Source organism: Vidua chalybeata, chromosome 18 (genome assembly GCF_026979565.1).
Source record: "Vidua chalybeata isolate OUT-0048 chromosome 18, bVidCha1 merged haplotype, whole genome shotgun sequence".
NCBI classification, from domain to species: Eukaryota; Metazoa; Chordata; class Aves; order Passeriformes; family Viduidae; genus Vidua; species Vidua chalybeata.
This window is the reverse complement of record NC_071547.1, coordinates 1,309,573-1,328,556: the sequence shown is the minus strand read 5'-3', so window position 1 is coordinate 1,328,556 and position 18,984 is coordinate 1,309,573. Positions and strand designations below refer to the sequence as shown.

Genomic DNA, 18,984 nt, shown 5'->3' with positions numbered 1-18,984 from the left:
GGACGACATGAATTATTGCAGAAGCTTGTTAGAATGCCCTCAGTCAGAAAACACCATTTGCTCAACAAAGTAATGAATTTTAGTACAACAAACCTGCATTTGCTCATCACTTTGCTAATGGCTGCTGCTCCCGGCATGACAGAGAACAACCGCATATTGACAAATACGAGCCTCGAGGTGCTTGAAATAGCTCTCAGAGGCTGGGGGATGAGCGGTGCTGGCAGAGGTGCCGCTGTTTTGTGGAGCTGGGCGACAGGGCCCTCTGCCGTGCGCGTCCCGGCCGCAGCCGCGATGGATGCTCGGGATGCGCTGCGCTCTGAAAACCCCTGCGGGCCTCACCTGCCGCTCGTTCGGAGCCCGGGCACATCTCCCACCCTTGTCAGGTGGCACAGCCGTCCGGCCGAGCTCGGGCTGGTCTCGTCTCTGTTTCATCAGCTCGACTCCGCAGAAAGAGAGACAATGGCCTTTTCAATGGCTCTCAGCCTCTGCTGCTCTGTTTAAAGAGTAGGTGTCTCTTGACCTTGAAAATGTGGCCATTCTCAGCGTCTGTAGTGCTGGAATGTGCCCCCAGAACACTCCAGAGCTCCTTTACATTATCTAAGGCAAATGTTTGTTTATGAAAGTTGAAGTAAAACACTCGCACGATCAAAAGAGGAATGAACAAGCACCTGGTATGCACAGTAAAGAGATCCCTCCTAAGAGGAAATTTCTCCTGTCTCAGCTACTGTTCTGAGCCCAATTAGGACAGAGGAAAACATTTCCCTCACTTAACTCTGAAATTAAAAAAAGAACAGGAAACATGGAGGAAAAAAGCCAGTTAATGTCCTGATTTGCTCTCCTGTGTGTGTGAAGTGCTGATGCACTGCTGCCAAAAGCTGTATCAGTCCATTGTACAGCTGAGCCAGGACTCTGGTGACTTTTCCTTGTTCCTTGGGGCACAGATCCACAGCCCAAACACCTGCTGTCCCCAAAAGGGACAGACCTGCCTCTCCTTCCTTTCCCTCTGCTTCTGCCCTCTCATCTGCTCACAGCCATCTCCCCTGCCATGGCTATGCTGCCTTTTTGGAATCTTCACTGAACTGATTGAATTTGTCAGACAAGCAGAAAATTATCTGCATTTTCCTTATCAGCTTTTTTTTTTCCCAGTGGCTCGTGTGAGCTCAGTGGAAGAGAACCAGGAGAGACATGCAGGGAGGAGGTGAAGAAAAGCTGGTACAGAAGTATGGTGGGACACAAAGATGTGGGATGTGAGCCTTGCTGTTCTGCAAGAGAGGAGAGGAGCCAGTGGCTGCTGCAGCTGCCAGGAGGAGTCAACCCTCTGCTTCTTCCCACCTCTCACCCAGCCCAAGTTTTCCTGCTGCCACAGCCACAGATGACACAACCAAAGCTGGTGGCAAGGCTGGGGTCTTTTGCTGCACCCTCAGCAAGCTGTTGCTAAAGACATTTCCCTGTCCAGGGGAAATCTGGGATTTTCCTTTCCCACTTTTTCTCACCCTGAGTGGTCCCTGAGTCGATGCACCAAAATTGTTCCTCTTTCTTCCACCCTATTTTCTCCTAATTAGAGTAAATGAAAAAATGTGACCTAGAAAGCCCTTGCCTGCCATTGAGCCTGCATAGCTTCTCACTTGGAATTGCCATGAAGCTTGTTAATAAGGCACTGCAGGTAATATTAACCTCAGTCTGAGAAGGCACTGGCACTTTTCACTGCCATCAGTTAAACCAAACAAATCTCCTTTCTCTCCTACAGCTGTTTGACAGCATTGGTGTTATTTATATTAAGCAGCCATCTAATGCTCAGACTATGTACTGATAGCTTAAGCATGGGATTTTTTTTTTCTCATCTGTTAATACAAAATACATTGATTTGCTCACTGAAATACAGTTCTGATATTCCTGGCACTTCAGATTCAATCTGCGTTAAAGAAAACTCTTACTTCACACCATGACTGAACTGTGGTCTTGGGACAACACATGTGCAGAATTTTGAAATGTTTCTCTCTAGTCTTGACAATTGCTAAGGCTGAGAAATGAAACTGGAAGATTAAAGGCAATCATGGTCTCTTCTACTCTTGAATTCCTCCAGAATTCAGAATTTGCCCTAACTGCTGCAGTCAGTACCTACAAGCTTCAGGACAGAATCCCTGCAGTACCTGACAGGACAGGGAAAAGCTGCTTTCTGTGACATAACAACTGTTTCACAGAGAAACTTCAATCCACGTTCTTTTCATTTGGTACCCAAATGGAACTGAGGTGCTGAAATGGATTTTGAGGCTTTCTCTTTATTAAACCGTCCAAATTAACAGAAATTGGGTAGCTGAGAATGGTGGGCAGAGCAATAAACCAGCAAGATCAACATCAGGTTTAGTTTGCCCATCCAAGAAGTGAGCATAGGAAATTCAGGTGAATGTGATATTTAAATCACTGTCATCCTTCAGAAGGAAAGAACAGGGAAAGCTTTTGTGAAATAAATGACAAATGTCTTCAGGCTGACATTCTAGAAGATGATGGACACTTCAGACTGTTCTTGCAGGTCAGGAGGTGGATTTTGAAGATGTTTTTGAGAACAAGATTGGGACTGTTACCTTCCTAGGAGAAAGAAAGCAAGGAAGAAAGAAAGCAAAAAAAGAAAGCAAGAAAGAAAGCAAGAAAGAGCATTAAGAACATCTCCTGGCTGTTCTGGCAAGCAAAAGCATCCCAGAGCAGAGACAGAAAGTCCTGCACAAAAGACATTGACATGTCATGTACAGACAGGTTGTGAGCATGCAGTTATTTCCTTCCTCTGGATGGAAGTCATTGTGTTTCGGAGAAGCAAATGCAGCTGATATTTGAAATCAGAAAAATGTTTGTTTTGAAAGAACAGCACAAGCCTTCTTAGCAGAAAATTACAGAGAAGTCCAATTCCTGCACTGCTGATTGCAAGCTTTTGTATCCAGATTTATCAGAGACAGTCTGTACCCTGCCTTGGACAAACATGGCATGTCAACCTGCAGGTGCCAATGCAATTTAATGATTTAATAATAAAATACTATTAAAATAATGCATAACAATATAACATATAATAAATATTATTATAAATACTCTAGAGAACAAAAATGTCAATCAAAATACATTCTTAATAAAAGTGCTTCTATTGTATTGACATTAAAATCAAAGGATTCTTGCATGCTGTCACACATAGCTTTAAATGAAACCTCATAATAAAATTAGAATTGAGTAGCAAAAGCTCCCATGTTCAACCCTCTCAGAAGCAGTTGCAGTAAGGGATTCAGATTAATGCAGTGTATTGTTACAAGATAATTTCCCCTGAAATAGAGTTCCTTAATTTATTTGGTTAAAAGGTGGTTAATGCTCTGATGAATGAGAGCTTTTAAATTTTCTGAAAATGCTTCTGTTGTAATTTCAGATGTTGTCAATATAAATTTCCTGTACTTTTATAACACTGCTGATTACTTCCACTGCTGGTGTCTGTGGGAAGGAGTTCCACAGACATTGCCACTCTTCATAAGGGCAATTTAAAAATTGCCGTATTGCAATTATATTGAATATCTCTTTGGCCTTACATTAATATAAAAATAAATGAAATTCTTGATTTTCCTTTCCATTATTGTTCATTATTTATGCCATTTAATCATCTCTACCGAGAGCAATAATTTAACTGTTAACTGTTCTTACCCTACACTTCGGGAAAATGCAAGGTTGTCTCATGGACCAGTTTTGCTTTAAGTTCATAAATACTTGAATGTAGTTGTGGAAATTTGGACAATCCCTCCCTTTCTACCTTTCAATTTGGCAGGGCCAGGGAGGAACAGCATTCCTGATATTATAAAAATCATGATGTCAGCCTTAAGTCTAAATTTGTAAGCACAGTAAAATCAAGAAAACTTATAAAAGTTCCTCCATGAGTCTTTCTAAAGCTTTTTTTTTTTTTTTTTTTTTTTTTTTTTGTGTTAGCAGACAAAAATGACTTCATGTACAATCTATTCCTGGCACTAAATGTGTGAGCCATCATTCAATGGAAAGATAACTCAGCCTAAAATGCCAAGTTTCCATCTTGGTACTGCAGACAAAAGTCCTCCTGTTCTGATAGTGTGATTTATCTTTGACACTCAAGAGTTAAACAAGTCTGTCTGCTTCACATATGGGCCCCATTAAACTATTGATTAGAAGCCTTAACATTTGTGGAATGCATCGTGGAATGGTTTGGGTTGGAAGGGACCTCAAAGCCCATCCAGTGCCACCCCTGCCCTGGCAGGGACACTGCCACTGTCCCAGGTGCTCCCAGCCCCAGTGTCCAGCCTGGCCTGGGGCACTGCCAGGGATCCAGGGGCAGCCCCAGCTGCTCTGGGCACCTGTGCCAGGGCTGCCCACCCTGCCAGGGAGGAAATTTTTTGTAATGTCTGGTCTAAATCTGCCCCCTTGCAGTTCCCATCTATTCTCTCTGGTCACTCCAGGCTCCTGTAAGGGATTCTCTCTCCATGTTTCCTGTGGCTCCTTCAGGTACTTCAGGCTGCACTTTGGTCACCCCAAGTCCTTCTCTTCTCCAGGTGAACAATGCCAGCTGTGCCAGCCTTTCCTCCCAGCAGAGCTGCTCCAGCCCTCTGCTCCTCCTGGAGCCTCCTCTGGGCTCTGTGCAGCAGCTCCAGCTCCTGCCTGGGCTGGGCCAGGGCTGGGGCAGCTCTGCAGGTGGGCTCTCACCTGGGGGGGCACAGGGGCACAATCCCCTCCCCGGATCTTTTCCCACACTGTTTGTGGAGCAGCCCAGGACAAAGTTGGCTTCCTGGGCTGCCAGCACATGATGGAGCCCAGAGCATCAGAGATTATCCACAGAGCTCCAGGTTCAGTCTATTTCTTTTTTTGGGCATCTTGAAGTTCCTCTTCTAACCAGCTTCTGTTGGCAAAGATGTTCAAAAAAGCAGCAAGCAGTGACAGAAGAGTTCTGTGGAGAGCTTTCTGCCTTGATCTGTTCAATCTAAATAAAACACATCACTTCAGGAAACTGAGCTGCTTTTTGTAACCACAAAACCTGGTGTATGCTACTGAGGAGGGAAGAGCAGGCAGACTTACACACCCCCTCAGGAGTTCCTGCCAGTCCCTGGGGATGTTCTAAAGTTTACATCATCACTCTGCATGTCACAGCCTGCCAAACTGTGCTCTTCAGACCACAAATATTTAATGGGAACATAACTAACAGTCTCTGGCTCATCTGTAGAGTCATATTGTCTTTCATTTCTAATTAAAATTCTCATTATAGTGAGAGTGCTGGTGGTTTGTGCAAGAACCATTCAGGGCTGACAGTTATCCATTGAGCCAACAACCTTCTCTAACGCTTCTTGCCTTGAGTTCATCCCTCACTTTAATGTCCTACCCTCACTGCCAGTGATTTCTGTGGGATTGGTGACATTTGTAAATCAAAATACACCCAGGTTACTTCTGTTTGTGCCCTGGTAATTTCATGTAAATTACTCTGGAGACATATTTATGGAGAGCTCAGCATGGACAGTTGTTCTTCTTCTCCTCCTCATAATGTAACTTAGAGATTTTCAGGTTCCCATAAAGAATAGAACTGCAGAGTATTTTAGATTGCAAGAGGCCTCTGCAGGCCATCTATCACAAGCCCTGAAACACTAAGAGTCATATCCGGGGTGATTCCAGCATTTCTGCTGAGAAGTGAATGCCCTGCTAGAAGAACTTCGTAGCCTGTTTCAGGCCTACTATTAATTAATGTATAACAAAATGCCTGAGCACTGAACACTGCATAGTGAACTGAACTTTCAAATTTGTTATCCCCTGGAGACAGTCATGAGGTAGGGCTTAGTTCAGCAAATGCATCATTTTACGATAAGACTTTGGCACTTGGAGGGAGTTTTTGAAAGTAAATATGTAAATCTGAATATTCAAGAAAGTCTTTGGGACCTTCAGAAGAGCCAAGAGGCTGCAACAGAACAGCTCCTGCAGCACATGCACGTGTTTCTCAAAACCTGTTTAGATGGCTATCCTAAACCATTGGGTGCCTAAAGTGTTTTCCTAATACTTCTCTAGTTCTGGTTGTTTGAGGGTTTTTTTGTTGTTTCGGGTTTTTTAAATGTGCCCTATGACAGGCAAGACTCAGCGTTCTTATTATTAAAAGACAGCTGTATCTAAAGTGCCATTTAAAATCTGTTTGTTGCAGATTTCCTTCATTTGATTGGGGAAAAAATAAAAACAGGCAGAAGTAACATCTAAAAGTTCCTGCTCCTTGCTAGACTATTATTAATTTCTAACTAGGACTATTTAATTGCATCTTCACTGATTTACAACAGTTATTGGCCACAGTAATCAAACAGCTATTAAAGCAATTTGAAGCATGATACCCTTCTAAGACTGTATTTGTTTTGCAACGTTTTCTTTATAAATAATATGCATTAGTTTGTAACATTATCCTCATCAGCCCAGAGGGCCGCTGAAAAGCAGCAGTTACGTGAAAGATTGAATTTCAGCATTTCAGGTCCTATTATGCTGGGTAATTAAATGAGAACCTCTTCTAATTGTAGTGCTTCAAAGCCCGACAATGCCCCGGCAGAAGCGGCGTGTTCCGTTCATTAGGCAGGGAAAATGCGCTGGCTGTGGCCGAGGAACGGCGCGGGATGAGCGCGGGTGCGGAGCGGGGTGCGGAGCAATGCGGGGTGCGGAGCGGGGTGCGGAGTAATGCGGGGTGCGGAGCAATGCGGGGTGCGGAGCAGAGCAATGCGGGGTGCGGAGCAGAGCAATGCGGGGTGCGGAGCAATGCGGGGTGCGGAGCAGAGCAATGCGGGGTGCGGAGCAATGCAGGGTGCGGAGCGGGGTGCGGAGCGGGGTGCGGAGCAATGCGGGGTGCGGAGCAATGCGGGGTGCGGAGCAATGCGGGGTGCGGAGCAATGCGGGGTGCGGAGCGGGGTGCGGAGCAATGCGGGGTGCGGAGCGGAGCAATGCGGGGTGCGGAGCGGGGTGCGGAGCAGAGCAATGCGGGGTGCGGAGCAGAGCAATGCGGGGTGCGGAGCGGTGCGGGGTGTGGAGTGCAGGGATGCAGAGCGGTGCGGGGTGCGGGGTGTGGAGCGGTGAGGGGTGTGGAGCGGTGCGGGGATGTGGGGATGCGGAGCAGTGCGGAGTGCGGGGATGCGGAGCGGTACGGGGTGCAGGGACGCGGTGCGGGGATGTGGTGCGGGGATGCGGGGATGCGGGGATGCGGTGCGGGGATGCGGGGACGCGGTGCGGGGATGTGGTGCGGGGATGCGGGGACGCGGTGCGGGGATGTGGTGCGGGGATGCGGGGACGCGGTGCGGGGATGCGGGGATGCGGAGCGGGGATGCGGGGACGCGGTGCGGGGATGCGGGGATGCGGGGATGCGGAGCGGGAATGCGGGGATGCGGGGATGCGGGGATGCGGAGCGGTGCGGGGTGCGGCCGTGCCGCCCGGCCGGGGCGCGGCGCTCCCGGAGCGCTCCCGCGGCCACGGCGCTCCTCCTGCGCCAGGGGGAGCTGCGAGCGCTGCGAACCCAGCCCGGGGATCGGATCCAGCCCGGGAACGCATCCCTAGGATCCAGCCGGGGAACGCATCCCCAGGATCCAGCCCCGGAACGCATCCAGCCCGGGAATGCATCCCCAGAATCCCTCCCGGGAGCCGCATCCATCCCGGGAAGACATCCCCGGAATGCAGCCCCGCGATCCAACCCGGGAGTCTCCCGGCAAGCCCAGCCTCAGAGCGGCGCTTAAATCCGCCTTACAGGAGGTTTCTCCTGGCTCCCTGGCGGCGGCTGTGCCTCGGTTATCCTGTGCGAGGATCCAGTACTGACATGACCATTCCCAGGCCCCAGCTCCACTCCGTGCATCCCTGGGCGCAGCTCCAGGGACCCGTAATTGTTAGCACGTGTTGGAAGCACTGGTTGAACTCCAGCTCGGTGTCAGGGGCTCCCCCGGATCAGCAATTTATCCTGGGCACGGCACTTGGAAGCGGCTCTCGTCCGTCAGAGTGCAGCCTGCAACACGTGGGACTTGAGTATTCCAAAGGTTTGCAGGCAAATCCAAATATGCAGCAGGGAGGTGACAAACACCTTCGCAAATATTGTATCTGACAGATATTGTGTTTCTTTGGTAAGTGCAGATGAAGACAACTAGTTGTCTTAAAGCTGAAACCAGGACACTAATTCACATTGCAGAAAACATCCCAGAGTGCTTCCTGGTATTCATACTTAAAGCTCATCAACAGATCTTAATTTCTTTTACTTTACGTAAACAAGAAGAGAAGGAGTAAGAGGGATCAGAAACACTTGTGGGTGAATTGTTCCAAAGGTTATTAATATATATAAGTGCTACAAAATACACAAATGAAAAGTGCTGTGTAAGGCACAGACTGAGTGGGTTTTGGAAATCCCTTGCAATAGAACCTAGAGCTTGTAATTATTGCAGCATGGTCCTTCCCAAGAGTATATAGTCCCAGGTTATAAACCTTGGATAAAACAAAGAAACAAAGAGGAGAATCATTACAGATTAAAAAAAAAAATACTGCCAGCAGAACTTCAGTAAATATTTGCTGTATGAAAATAAATACTCATTCTTGGCTCTGTACAAATTCTGTTGCATTTGCTGTCCTCAAATGATGAAATCATGTTTGTGTTTTATGTCTCTGGAAGTTCACAGTCCCAAATGTTACTGGTAATTGAGTACTTACTGCAAGTGTGGGTGTTTTGGTAGCTGTGTTGAATGGTAGGATGGAAGGCCATGTATTTAATCCCTTTGGTTATCAGTGATTTCAATATCTACTGGGTTTTTGTGTGGTCATTTGCATTTTGAGGAGTGGTCTTCTGGTCCAAAAAGCCACCTCTTCACAGCTCAAGCTGAAGGGTATCCACCCGTGGCACCCCGAATTTTTGATGCATGCAGTAGGTATATCGTATACTAGGAAAGATCAGCCACCAGGTGAGCTGGTTCCTTTTGCAAATATCAGTACCTTGTGATCCCCAGTGGTTGTTAAAAGCATTTGTCAGCCAAAGAGATGACAATGCCAGGCCCTGTGGTAGAAAAACCCCTTTCAGATGTACTGAGTGGAGAGCCAGGCCGTGCTCTGCATGCAGCACCAGTGAGTAACTGTGAGAGATACAAGTTATATCTCTATTACAAGGATAGATGCTGACACTGGAGTATAATAAAATCACTTTAAATGGCAATACTCCTAACTGCAAACAAAGCACAGAAGGCAGAAGAGAGATGATAATGCACCCAGGCACAGGGATGGCATAAAACTGAATGTTGAGTATTTTTTCACTCCATTCCTTTATGTGACTTCAGATCTCTGGCAGAATTTGGGGCGCATCCCTCTCCTGTTCTTCCTTTTGGAGTCCTGTATAGATGGGAAAACAGAGGGTGTGATTTCTGTATGGACACTTGAATGAACTGGCCACAATCACATGCTAAGGATTTAAAATTCTGTATTTAAAGAGAATGAGTTACGAAAATTATAATGATGAATAATTACATGAGAGAGCAGAGAGATACATTAAATGAGACAGACAGATACTCACCCAGTCTGACCAATTTAAAGAATTGCAGGATGTATGTGTAGCTCTTCCCTCTCTGCATCCATACCCGAACCACGTGGTGTCGTTAGCACATTTCACATCTAAGGACCTTGTTTAAGGTCACACTAAAAGCCAGAGTCACTGGGATGATGCAGTGCCAGGAGAACAGTGCACGGCAGGCTCAAACTGAGCAGCAGCTCAATGGCCTTGGAGGAGCAGACACTGCTAAGGGATCCCTCCACACCCTCTCACATGGATCCAGGGCAGTCAGATTCTGCCTGAGTGACAGGCTAGTGAGCAAGGGCCCCTTTACACTGCAGAGTCATCAAATTCACCATTACAGACTGCAACGTCTCTTACACTCAGATATGTCAGGGGTGCTGAACTGCTGGGAACATCCCAGTGCCAACACCTGCATTCCGAAGTTCTGTCAGGTTATTCCCTCTGATACTTCTGCCTCCAGTCCAGTCTTAGGGTTGGTTGACAGGTTTCTGAATTTCTTTTAATACTGATTAATATTTTAATATTTCAAGTCTACTTAGCACAAAGTTTAGTCATTTTTTGCCTTAAACCCCCCACATTTTCATATTAAGAAAATTGTGTATAATCCTCAACTATTTTTCCATTTGCTGATGAACGTTATCCATCCCACGCACAGAACAAGACAGCTTTTTAGCTTTTGCATTCCCTAACAAAAAAATAGCAATTTGGATGGCTGCAGTACCTGTTGTCGTGCTCAATCACCTACACAAAATGCTACTTCTCCAAATGTATGATCAAGTTTTCACCTGAGAAATGTTGGTGAGATATATTTGATGAACAGAATTTCTGCATGACAAAATACAAATTGTACAAAACACCCCAATGCCTGCACAGGGGTTGGAGAGTTCCTCTGGCAATTGCTACCTGCACATGGAAATAGGAAATAGGAGCTTGGATTTGATGGGTTTTTCTTTCTGCTTTCATTTTTTAGCATTGGGTCAGCGAATTGGCACGTGATTTCAACATTGTGGCTGGCAAAATATAGAGAGGGAGCTGAGAGCCCTCAAAGGCTGCATTTTCAGCCTAAAGTACATTATATGGTACATTTGAACATTTTTAGAGGCTGACTGACCTTAGGAAGACAACTTTGGTGCAGTCACTCTCCCTGCTTCTGAGCATGTTCCTTATTTCCTTACAGTTTTTGCAGGGGATATGCTACATGTGAGACTGAAAGTTTTGGTTTTGTCTATTTAAAGTCATGACAGCCCATAAAGACTTCAAAACAAACTCCTGAGATTCTGATGTTCTATAGATTCTCCAAACTAACCTTCAGCTGGATAATCTGAGGAGCAGCACATGAATAAAATGTCAGAATCCAACTTTAAATGTACAAACTTACTCTGGAGCAATCAAACATCACAAAAATCCAAACCTATTCAGGATTAGAGATAATTTAAATGGCTTTGATTAATGTTTATAGACATAATTTGGACTGTATCAAAGGTAGGTAATGACATTTTCTGTATTATTTTGTGTTAAGTTTCCTTTTTCAGGACTGCTTGTATACTGTCCCCTGCCTTCTGCTCTGTTTTTTGTGTTTGGTGCTAATGGAGCTGTTGTTATAAATTGTTCACAGCAACCCATATTTTCATTATAAATGCATTAAGAAAGAAATTAATCTGTGTTCTTTGATTGTGATTTGTGTACTTAACCCCTTCGGTAGAAAATGCAAGCCTAAACCAATAATCTTAGGCAGAACCTGTGCTGAAAATTCTGGTACTGAATTGCTGCACCTAGAAGGACACGAAATCAAATTTCACAGGAGTAAGAACAGTTGTAGCAAACCCTAATCTGTCCAGGCTTCTTTACCATTTATATCTCCTTGCTATTTGACTTCTGCCTCTTATCCACGACAGTCTCTGCCAATGGACTCAAGGTGCAACTTCCAAAACTTTGTTCTCTTATGCAAGTAACACGCAGACTCCAGCTCAGACTTGATAAATAGGACCTCTACCGCCTGTCAGTACTTCTGAATAATCTCATGTTCCATCTAATTTACATCAGACTGATTTTTTTTTTTCCACAACTCAAAGAAGACAGATGTTGGTAGTTCATGAATTATGATAGGATTGCGTTTTGGTCCCTTAGTGAAAGTTGCCTTGGAAAGAAATAGCATTCCTTGTCACCGTGCCTGCTTTTTCTTATAAATGAGATGAATTGTCTACGTTATCTACAAATTCAAGATACAGGACATAAATGTTTGATAGCTGCTGTGTTTTACTGTCAACTGCTGAATTCTTATATTTAAACTCATCCAAGTATTTGTAGTGTCTAGTGGAGTCTACCATCAAGCAGAAGAGACTAAAGCGTAAATGTGTAAAAAAGTTACACATTTTTAAATGAGTTTTTCAACGAGAAATGCTTCTTTACACTCTTGTGGGGAAAATTACATTGAAATTGCATCCATATGATATCCTCTTTTTGCTTTTTCCACGTCTGAATTAGCTGCTACTGACAATAAAATCATGTAAACCATGACAGCACAAAGCACACTCCTGACAAAGTTCTCTGCAGTGGAAATCTCTCTCCCTGGAAATCTCTGTGCTAAGGAACTCTTTCCTGACTTGGCTTACCAAACCAGGGATAATGTCTTGCATGAACAATAGGCTTTTTAGAATCTGCCAAAATATGCTGTACTCATTTTGTTTAGGGTAATATCTACTAATAAACTCTGACACCTTTTTCAGGAACTGACTGCAGATAGAGCCTCACTGATTTTGGCCAGCTACAGGGGAATGGCTGCATTTGCTTGAAGATCAGAGCCTGGTTTCTCAGGATAAAACCAGCAGACTGTGGAGTAAGCCATCATTTAAAGGGGTTGCTTTGTCATAGAGTGTTCATGGAGGGTTTTTTCCCCTGCTTAGGTGATTTCTGCCCTCAATATATTTCAAATACTCACTACTTGATACCAACCTGCCCGTTGCTCGCTGTGTGCTACAGCTGTAGTAAATATCACTGGAAGTGTGTTTACTGTCGGGCCACAAATATTTACATTTTATTTCTTGCCACAAGAAGGAGGAGAGAGACGCCAGCCCAGGGGAAAGCATCAAAACGAAAGGAGTAGGGATGAAACGGCTGCCTGGTGAATGATGTTTGGAGGATGGGACTGTGTACAAGAGGCAAAGCAAGAGGGCGAGGAGGCGGTGGCGGGGCGTGGTGAAACTCAGGTGGGGAAACACGGGTGGGGAAACACGGGTGGGGGAACACGGGCGGGCCCGCGTGTTTCGCGGTGGGTTTCCCTCCGCCCGCAGAGGAACGCGCACAGGGCAGTCCCCTCTTCTGGCAGCGCTCTTTTCTGGCAGCGCTTTGCCGTTTTTGCCGTGCGCTGCTGCCCGGCGGGAGCGGAGGCTGCGGGAGCGAGGCCGGGGCTGAGCCGCTCGCTGCTCCGTCCATCGCTCCGCGGCTCCCCTCGCTGCCGTGCCCGCTGCCCGCAGCCCCGCTCGCCCCTCCGAGCCCTTCGCCCTGAGCCGCTGTCTCACCGCCCCATCGCTGCCTCAGCCCGGAGTCCCCGTCCCCTCACGCCCCTGAGGGTGGGGCTCGGCGGTGCCCCCTCCCTCCATCCCTCCCTCCTTCCTCCCGGGGAAAAGTGCCCGAGCGCGCCGCGGCCCCTCACACGGCCGGGGAGAGCGGCGGAGGGCCGCTCGGGGCCGGCGCGGCCGGACAGCGGCCGTGAGGACGCGCCAGCCGCGCCGCTTCCCGCACCGCACCCTCCCTCTGCTCGCCCGCTCCAAAAGTTTTGTCCAGGGAGCGTCAGCGGAGCCGGCCGGGGCAGCCGCCGCGGGCGCTGCCCGTGCCCGGCGCGGTTAGCGCGGAGCGATGGCGCGGGCGGCGGGCGCCGAGAGCTAACGGGAGCTAACGGGAGCGGGCCCGGCGGGACGGGCCCCGGAGCCTCGGCAGCCCCTCGGCAGCCCCTCGGCAGCCCCTCGGCAGCCCCTCGGCAGCCCCTCGGCATGGCGCGGGCGGCCGGGCTGCTGCTCGGAGCGCTGCTCTGCGGAGGTAAGGGGCCGCGGGGGGCGCGGAGCGGGCACCAGTTGATCGCGCACGGGCGGCTCCCGGTCCTTCCCGAGCCGAGAGTGCTCCTGCCGGCCGTGTGAACTGAGCTGCCCCCTTCCTCCTCTTCTTCCCCCCTGCCTTTTCCTTTCGGTCCTGCCTCTCTCTGCTGCTTTCTCTCTCCGCGGTTGTGTGGATGGTGGGAAGCCTTGCGAGCTTGCGTTTGTCTGAGATGAGAAACGGGCAAAGTTTACTTTCGTCCTTAACAGTGATGGTTTTACAGATGCGTGTAAATTACTGCGTTGTGTTAAAGGAGCTTCTCTGTGGGAGGGGGTGTCCCAGCGCCAGCTTGGAGCGGAATTTGGGCAGCGGTGAAAGCGCCAAGAGCAGCACGGTGACAGCGTTTGGGAATAGCGTCCTTTAAATTGTATTGGATTTGTGCGGTGTTAGCTCCGGAGCCTGGATGGAAGAGCTGTCACCTGGGTTGGACAAGATGCTTGTTATCTTGATTAAAGGGACAGCTGAGGAACAGGTCTGGCTTAGCAGAGAGGTCATTTGAATGATCTGCTGGTTTTTCTCATCGCTGAACTTCTGTGATGAGAGAGTTCCTTTGACAAAGGCAAATCTCTTCTGAAGTGGCTCAGGGATGCAGACAGTGCATGCTCCCAAGAGGGATTTCTGTGCACAGTAGTAGGTGACTGCCGTGTCTCAGCACTTCTTGTTTTCTTGCTCAGACGAAACATGATGGTTGTGGATGCTTTATTAAACCATGCCCTCCTCCCCGTTTGGGTGGGAGCGTGTGGAAACTTCCTAAGCTAGCCGCAATGCCTGCTGTTGTTGCCATTCCTAGGAATAAAAACATACTTTTGCCCTTTATCCTGCTGGTATTAGTGGTGCTCTTTGACTGTCGTAAGAAGATTACTCCTAAAAGACTCTTCATTGTTTAGCTCGGTCCAGCCCTGCCAACCTCTCTCCCAGGGCAGTTGGTTGTGGAGGCAGCCGTGAGAGATACGGAAATATCTCAAGGGTGAAGCAAGAGCGGAATCGGGAGCAATTCGTAAGGGGACTTTTCCCCCGCCAGTCGGCAGGGGAAACGAAGTACTTGGCAGAAAATTGCATGGCCTCTTAATGCCGGTCATTTCAACGTGCACTAAAGTTAATGGACAGCCCAGTGCCTTGACGTGCTCTGATGCGAAGAGTCTAAAATGCAGGTTTCTGTTCTGATTGCTGTAGCCTGGAGGTGAGAGCTAGATCAGCCTCGTGCTCACCTGCAGAGACTGCACGGGATTAAGGTTTGTAAGGAGTGCCTGGCGTCTTGTGGGGCCGCTTTGGTGAGCGCATCCTCCGCGATGAGCGCTCGCGTTGGGCTGAGTGTGCCGAGCTAGGCACCGCTCCGTGGGCGCTCCTCTCGGAATAACCCCCGGTACGACAGAGACAGGGGGTTGTGATTCTTCCTAAAGGCGGGAGAAAGTGCTCCAGGGGAGAGTTTATGAAACAACCCAACTCCTTAAGCCATTTGCGCCTGCTGGAGTCGGGAGCGGTGGCCCAGCCAGGCACTGCCAGCGGCTGCTGCTGGGGGCTCCGGGGCTCTGCTCTGCCAGAGGAAAAGACAAAATACTACTTTCCTTCAGGGAAGAAAAGCAGAGGTTCTGAGCCGGGAATTGGCCTGAACATTGCTGGGCACTGTATGATTTAGAAAAAGAGCCACTTAATTAAACTTATTTAATAAGGTGTTTGTATAGTTTCCTGTGGAGCCTTAATGAGCGTTTCATTTGCGCTCCCCTCGTGTATTTGCACTCTCTTTGTTGGCGTGTGAGGACAGTGATTGTTCTTGAGAGCTAAAGTCCAACTAAATGAAAGTCACTTTATAGCTCGCAAGCAAAAACGTTTGTAAATGTGCTGAGAAACTTACTGTTATAGACAAGTTGTCGTTTGCTATCTAAAGAGCCATATTTACTTCTCTAAACTCATTAGCATCTCCTATCAGGCTTGAATTTCTAAGAAAATTCTCACGAAATGTTGCCTTAGGCCTCAGTGTGCCATTATGCTGGGGTTATTATCTGGCCAATAATGTTAATTCATTCAGTCTCAAGAAAGAAGCTTGGCATTTAATTTAAGCCATGCCTCTAGTCAGACCAGGATGTATAAAAGTCAGTGTGCAAAAGTGCTCTTGCATTTAGGTGCAAGCACATGTTTTACATACCAATTATTGGATGTCTGCTCCTTGGGTGGAGAGGATGTGTGTGAAATTGTATTTACATAAGTAAATCCCAAGTGTATATATATTCCTTTCAGGAAATGACCTCTTTTCAGCAAAGTGCTAATGCATGTGCTTAAGCCCCTTTATAGCCTATAGGAGGTATTCATGAGCTTGAAGGAAGATTATTTATTTATTTTAATAGCTTTTCTGAGGCAGAGCATAAATGTGAACACACATGCACGGATTTACTTCATTTTGTAATGGATAGATAAGTGGGAATCTTCATTTTGCTATTAGCAGTGAGCTAGAGCAAGGCTCACAGAAACTGCAAGTACACTAAGCCCTAAAAAAAAGCATTTCAGGAGGCGCAGCTAGAGAACTGATTTGTTTGCACAAGCATCTGTAAGTGCAAGAAAGTGTTGAACAGGAGCAGCTGTTCAAGGTGAGTGGAGTTAGCAGGATTTTAGGTACAGAAGCAGTGTTTGAGCCCAAATGCAAACACAGCTGTGCATCCATAGGTTGGCACAGCACCTGCCAGGGCTCTGCTCTGCCCTTCTTCATCCCACAACCCTGCAGTACGTCCTTGTTTTTGTTAAACTGCAGTGGACACTGATTGAGGCTCTTTGTTTTGAATATTGTTTCATTCTGATTTTGAATTAATCAAGCAATGAGGGTTTTTTTTAAAATCTGATTTTGGAAGTTCAGTAGCATGGCATACCCTACTGTTATGGAAAACTTTGTAAATTTCCTTTTTCTCAATTTCATCACTTTAGTGCTAGCCAAGAGCACAGCAGGAACTTGCATTATGTTAAATTATAGCTGCGTGGAGTTTTCATAAGTGGCTAATCTCTCTTCTGGATAGAACCCTTTCAAAATGGAGATAGTGCTATTAATATTCCGCTTTACTTTGTTTTCATATTTGGTAGTAGATCAAAGTTTATTAGACACTGTACTTACCTAGTAAAACACCCAGCAGTTGTACTACAAATGGCTGTTCAAAGCTGCTTCTAAGTGCATGACTGTGATATAAAATATCATCCCTGTAATCGCTTTTCTAATGCATAAATGTGTGTCTGGCTCTTGAACTGCAGAACTAAATGTCGTGTAAAATTAAGTACTAAACAGCACAATGCTATGTTTTCTTAAATGGCCAAATATTAGTAAGTATTGACAAATTCTGTTCATTGGGATGAAGGGATGGGGTTTGATTGTGAATTGGGATTTAGTTCTGTGTTTTTAAACTCTTATGACAAAGCAGAAGTTCAGCACTACTGAAAAGGTGGCTTGTAAGGAATAGCCAGAAACTCTGTGAATAATGGCCAAAAGTGTTGGAATACAAACTTTCCTGGTTAGAGTTTTCAAGGTAATGCCCCTCTGCAGTAAATCTTTTAGAGCTTTTGTTCCCAGGTGTGCCTAAGGCTGTGTCTATCTAAGACAGTTAAGTGACAAAAAAGTAAATTAAAGCCTGCAATCTTCAGGGTGTGACCATGCCATGAAAGAGGTGTCAGAGGCTTTGGTAAACTTGTTAATTTACTCATAAGCTGCATGCAAGTTTGTGCTGCCACAGTGAGATTTTGGCAGTGGTTCATATCTGGCAGGCACCATTCGATGTGCCCCAGCTATTCCCAGAGAGACAAAAAGCATATTATGATAAAAGATGTAAAATGGCAACAAGCTGAGAGAACTGGGGTGTAAAGACAGTAATGGAAAACCATCCAGCAGGGATGTTAAAAGGGTAAACTGAGAATGTTGGGGAAAGCAAATGCATGTTTTGGGTGACTTCCAGTCATACCTGTCCATCAGTTTGGAGGAGACATTTCCTGTGCAGCAGGGAGAGCTGATTGTACAAAGGAGGTGGGTTCAGTGTAAGGGAGGCTGTTAGCAGAATTGTACCTGGTCTCTGCTGCCAGGATTAGCACTGCCTTGCTGGTTTTGTCAATCATTTTTCTCTCTGTCTCTCATCCACTGTGATTGCCACTTTGGTGAAAGACTTGACCCTGGTTTGGCCACCTTGCCCGGTGGGACTTTTTGGTTTGTTTAGTATCTAAACACTCCGGTGATAAAAACACAGGCAATATTTTGGGGTGCTGTAAGGTGAAAGCTTAAGGTATTTGGCTGAAATTTGACTTGCCTGTCCTTCATATCATTAGCAATAACTTTCTGGCCAGAAAAGTTGTTTTTGTCTAGTTCAAACTCTTGTCCTGACTTGCTCTTAGAGGCCTGAGTCCTTTATATTTTATTCAGCCTTCCTTACAGACTCAGTACCCTGGCAAAACAGTTTCACAGTGTTCAGCTCTTCAAGCAGTTGTACTGTTTTGTGTTCTGTGGACTGGCTCAGGCTCTAGTGACAGATGTGACCCCTTTGAAACAGGGACGGACAAATGGTGCATTCAAAGTTCATAGCTTCTGCAGTCTCCTCACTCAGAGGTATCTGCTGAAAGCCTGCGGATGCATCTCGCTCTGGAAATAATTTCAGCCCAGCAGTGCCTGTGTTTTAGTTAGCAAATGGAAATACTCTCTCTTTATCTATTTGTTCACATTTTTTTGGGTCAATACACAGCCTCAGGTCAGCATTTTTCTTTTCAGCTGTATCCAGTGAAATGGCCCAGTGAGTGTACTCTTCTATTTTCCTTGCTAGTCTAAAGCATATTAATCTGTAGAGCTTGGATTCCATAAACAAAGTGTCACCCCCATCACTGAAATTACTGGCAGCTTTGCAGCCCTGGTCAATTAAGTGAACTTTTCGTTAGGGAAGTACATTGGGACTAAGTGGCTCTTTCCCATTACACTTAAGAAATGTGCTAATGTCTTTCTGCTGCAGCCCTGACATCTTGGGTCAGTACCTTTGTGCTTGCAGACAGCCTCTTCTGGCACTTTTTTTTTTGCTGGAATAACAGAGATCATGTGAATTACAGTGCCACTGTCATTAGCAAAGCCTGCTCTTACAGCTGTGCAGTTTTAGCAGCTTGACAGATGTGGGAGCAGCCAGACCAGTCCCCTTTAGTGGACACTTTTACTGTACACTGCTGCAAGAATTTAACCTGGTTTTGCCATCCACTGGTGCTACAAGTGTCAGGGGGGAGGTCAGACGTCCTTTTTTTGTTAATTGTTCCTTCTTGCATCCTATTTTTAGTATTCTCCAGTTGTTGTAAAGTTTCTGTAATTTTGTAGAAGTGCAGAGTGAAATTTAAAATATTTTTATCATCATTATGTTAATGGCTGT

The 18,984-nt window shown here is 46.5% G+C and overlaps 1 protein-coding gene across 1 annotated transcript in view; it reads left to right on the top strand.

Annotated features, from left to right (window-relative positions):
- Positions 1-13,532: 13,532 nt before the first annotated feature.
- Positions 13,533-18,984, top strand: part of TMEM132C (transmembrane protein 132C) — a 185,796-nt gene continuing 180,344 nt past the window's right edge. Inside the window, exon 1 of the mRNA XM_053959881.1 lies at positions 13,533-13,567. The gene's annotated coding sequence lies outside the window, so the exon portion shown is untranslated. The remainder of the gene's footprint in view (positions 13,568-18,984) is intronic.